The sequence below is a fragment of the Nematolebias whitei genome, chromosome 17 (genome assembly GCF_014905685.2).
Source record: "Nematolebias whitei isolate Nwh7 chromosome 17, NemWhi1, whole genome shotgun sequence".
In the NCBI taxonomy this organism is placed as follows: domain Eukaryota; kingdom Metazoa; phylum Chordata; class Actinopteri; order Cyprinodontiformes; family Rivulidae; genus Nematolebias; species Nematolebias whitei.
This window is the reverse complement of record NC_056514.1, coordinates 20528064-20533167: the sequence shown is the minus strand read 5'-3', so window position 1 is coordinate 20533167 and position 5104 is coordinate 20528064.

Below are 5104 nucleotides of genomic sequence, written 5' to 3'. Positions count from 1 at the left end.
AGCAGGATTTTGGAGAACTTAACTGCACTGAGAAGCTAATTCAGTCATATGATTCAGCTGTGTGGCATCAGAGACACATCTAAAAGTTGCAGGACTCCAGCCCTCGAGGCCTGGAGTTTGACACTTGTGGTCTAAATAAAGGTTGAATGAATATAATAAAAAAATATTATCAAAAGAGCTGACAGTGCAGCAAAACATAGAATAATTGGGGGGTACTCATGATACAGACAGGACATCACCAGTGAACAGAAGACAATGTCAGGACAAGGACAAACACAGAGAGACAGACTTATATACTGGAAACACCAATTCGACAAAGTGAAGGCACCTGTGAGTAATCACAGATGCCAAAGAAAGAGACAAGGGATGCAAGACATAAGCACAACACAAGTTGGGGCTAGATACTAAAGAAACACAAACCCTATAATGATAGAAACAGAGGATCTGGGGAATGCAGACATAAATGCAACACCACGAACAAAACCACAACTCCTACAGATCCTGCTGGAACAGGATCTGTGAACTCTTTTATTTTGACAGGTTGCATTCTGGTAACAGTTTGCTTGGATCTGATAACTCTCAGCTTACTAATAATAAAGTTATGCTCATGCAGCTTTTCCAGGACATTGCCTTTGATGACCTATATTTTTTGGCAGGTAGGTAAAGGTGGCAGTTGCACTGTAATTTTGCTCACAATACTTTTTTAAGTACTAATCATCAATAGGAAATGCTTCTTAGTTTATCTTGACCTTACGAGTTTCTTTAAGCAGACAAAAGTAAAAAGCATTAAAAGTTGAGTTACACTGACATTAACACCTATGTTTATCCTCTACTGCATGTTAAAATGTCTGATGTATTAAGAAGCAACTAATAGAAGCCAGGGACCAAATACCAGAAAAATAACTACAACGATGAAGTCTTAATAATGTTTTGACCTTTTTGGAGTGAGGTTGTTTTATCATGTTTGGGGCAAGTTATATTTTATACTGTCTGACCTTAAACGTAGTTCAGTATTTTCATTCAGTTTCAAACCATAAATATTCTAAGTCATGGAAAAAGTATTGTGTTCAAATACCACTTAAGTTCAATAAATAAATAAAAAACGAGTCATATTTTGATTTGTTTGTGTTTTGTAGTTTGATACTGTGGCCTGAAAAAGTTTGCGTGGTGGTAGACATTCTCATGGCAGGTCAAACATGTGTGGACAGTATTTTTACACTCACTTTCACGCAATGCTTGTTTTCATACAAAGTACATCCCGACGTGCGCATGCAAAATTTCCATGCGTATGCACCATTTAAACACGAGGCCTCGGGTATTTATTGGTTGCCATTTTGTACTCACGTGTTTACCATTTCATACCCTAAGGTTGGAAATTAGGATATAAGGCTAGAGATTTGGCAAACAACAGCCTACCTTCATACTATATACATATATATATATATATAGTATCCCTGAGCACTTAGTGACCAAAAGCACAAAGTGATAAAACACAAATGAACTCAAAGTATCCTTGTTTGTTTCCCGCCCTCAGCACAGCCTCTCAAGACAGTGGTGGTTTCTTCCTGATGAAATCAGGTTCTGTCAGCAGTCGCAGCAGCACCACAACTTGGGTGAGCTCCACAACTGAGGAGGAAACATCAAACCAACCAACTACAACCCCCAGCAGCTTGTGTACTGAGTCTGGTGCCAGTTCATCAAACGAGAACCCAACCCCGCCTCCGAGAAGAGCAGGATCAGCACCGAACCCTTGTCAGATGAAAAACTCCACCCAGAGGCAGAACTCGGACCAGGGCCAGCTGCAGCCAATCTTAGAGGCCCCGCCTGATTCTCCCATAGTGTTTATGATCAGTTCTTCACCATATAAACGTAAGTTAAATGTCCAAATTGATTTCCAAAATTTGCCACAAGAACAAATAAAGACCTCAAGAATGTAATTTTCTAATTTTCTTTATACATTCATGAATTTTATTGAGTTGTTCTTTGAGTAGTAGAGAAAATGTCAGAAGGAGTTGTCTTTGTGAATCTAGATGAAGCACACATATGATGGGATGCCAAGAGAGAAACTGTGTTTCAACAGTGAAACTGTATGAGATCAGGTGCAGTGGAGACGTTTGTGAATGCAGGGTTGTACATCGAGATAGTGGTGATATGTACAATAAAACAGTGGTTCCCAACCCTGGTCCTTGAGGAACACCATCCTGCATGTTTTAGTTGTTTCTATGCTCCAACACACCTGACTCAGAGATTTAATTACTTACTCGTTTTCCGTAGAAGTCTGTAAATCACCCATTTATTAAAATCATGTGTATTGGAACAGAGAAACAACTAAAACATGCAAGATGGTGTTCCCCAAGGACCAGGGTTGGGAACCCCTGCAGTAGAAGGTGCACATAGGATTTAATCAGGAATCAGCCCAGAGCTCATTCTTGTTTTCACTGGGGATGAAGAGGTTGATACAGGAGACCAGGGGCATGCCTACATGGACTATGTTGTTCATTGTGATCTGTAGTGAGAGTAGGGAGGAGGTGGAAGAGAGGCTGAAGAGGTGAGGCTATGCTCTGAAGACAATAGGCATGAAAGTCAGTAGAAGCAAGTCAGCAACTGCAAGGAATGGATGTTTTAAAGGTTTTGAATGGTCAAAATGATCGAGGTCTCCTGGGTGTCAAACTCATTTGCAAACGAGGTCAAAATTACCAGTTTCAGTCGATACCAGACATCTTTTAACAAATTACCTGACAAATTAAACCTTTTTGATTTCAATTTTAGCCACCTGTCATGAAAAGTGTGCACTAAATTAAGTATTTATCAGTTTTTTAAGCAAAATGATAAAAGTTATAAATATTTTGCATTTAAAATATTATCTTGTGGGGCCAGGTAAGACATTAACAAGGGCCAGAATTAGCTTGCGGGCCTTGAGTTTGACACGTGCGAAACAAGAGGCAAAACACGAGAGGTGAAGAAAAGAGTACAGGCAGGATGGAGATTAATGTCATTTGAAGGTTGACATGACAGTAAGACCTGCTGATGTTTGGTTTGGAGATGATGACATGAAGAAATGGAAAGGCTGAGCTGGAGGTGGTGGAGATTAAGATGTTAAGATATTTATAAGGAGGGAGCAAAATGATCAGGATCAGAAATAAATTTGAAAACAGAGGAACATCTCAGGTTGAACGAGGCAACATTAGAGAGGCTGAGCTGGTCTGGACACGTGTAGAGGAGGAACAGTGGATACAGTAAAGAAAGGATGCTGAATAAGAGGATGCTAGGGAAGAGGAAGACCACACAGATGGTTCATTGATGCACTGAAGAGGATCTGGAAAAGGTTCATGTGACAGAGAAGGATGCAGGTGGGCTGCGATGGAGGCAAATCATTCACAACGGATGTTCTGTAAAGATCATCCGATCTTTCCGATCCGATGCTCTCCGAAGAGCATCACTCTCATGCTTAGTGAGATGTCTTAGGTGTGTCAGAGTCATGTAGCGAATGTGTTCGTTCAGATTCTGATGCCAGATCTTTCCTGATCAGACTGATGTCCTTGGATCTGATACGTTGCATTGATGAATTGTCCATGCTAAGAACTATGGTGGTTTTCTACAGAAACCTTTGATTCACATTTGTTTCAGTGTTGGTTGTGCTGGCCAGTCTCATTATGTAAACTATTTTTTTGTATATTTATTGATGTCCTACAAAGACCGTTCACTTCCTCTGTCAAAGCTGCAGTTTGTTACAAGGTGAGAGGAGATAAAATAATTTGCTCGTCTTCTAAAGACCAGGGTGAACACAGGAAACAGGAAGTTTCTCACACTAAAATAGCATCATGCTACAGGCTTTATACCTTAAAAAGATTTAGCAGCATGTTTGGAGAATAGAGGCTGAAACAGTTTTTTTTTTTTTTTTTTTAATTATCTTTGTTGCTGGTGAAGATTCTCAGTCATCCAGGACATGATGAATTCAAAAAGCGTTCAATACAAAAACAACTGGACTTTATTTGTAACAGAAGATGTTTCGCTCCTCATCCGAGGAGCTTTGAATTGAGAAAACTCCTCGGATGAGGAGCGAAACGTCTTCTGTTACAAATAAAGTCCAGTTGTTTTTGTATTGAACGCTTTTTGAATTATCTTTGTTCTTATCACCAAACAGAGCTGTTGAACATTTTCAATTAAAAAATCTGATTAAACTAATTTCAAACATTGCTTCTGTCACTTTTGTATATTATGTACAGAAGAAACTACTGATGGTAAAAAAGGAGCATCATCTTCCAATATACAGTTCATGGATTACAATACATTATAGTAATCACTGGGTCTTAAAATGAATATAATCTCAGATTAAAACAACAAATGATGTGTCGCACTGTGTCATTATTTATTAAAAACATGCACATAATCCGTGACAAAACACCCATAATTCAGCTGTTTGTAGAAACGCCTCATTTATAGCTCTGCTTAGGAGCCACCAGCGCATATAATTCAGTTCAGTTTATTTATATAGCGCCAAACCACAACAAAGTTGTCTCAGGGCACTTTACAGGAACATTTAAATTTAACATTTAAATGCGGTTCCTGTAAGTCTGATCTTTACTGAGTCAGGAGGACCTTTATTCACGTCTATTGAAACCAGTCTGGTGTGGAGTTACTCGTGTTTTGGGAATCATCATCCTGTTTTGTATCCTTGTTTTAGCCAAACTACAGGTGCCAAACAGAGAACAGAAGACCTCAAGTCTGGGTTTTAGTCCTACATGTTGAGGGTCTTATACAAGTTTATGATGAGTCAATGACTGCAGAACAATCAGGTCCTGTGGCTGCAAAATAAAACAGACCAAATCATGATCCCTCCGCCACCGTGCTTAACAGTTTGTACGAAGCCTTTGTGCTGATATACGTATTATTTTTAGATCAACACATCACAGCAACAAAACAGTCAAACATCTCACCATTGTTGAATGTTTTCAACTATTGACTCAACCTCATGATATTTATTAATGCTGTTGCTCCTCTGATATATTTAATTTATTTTAGGACCTGGTAAAACCCAAGTGAGCACCACTTTACAATAAGGCTCCCCTTATAGATGACTAATAGTTTATATATATATATATAT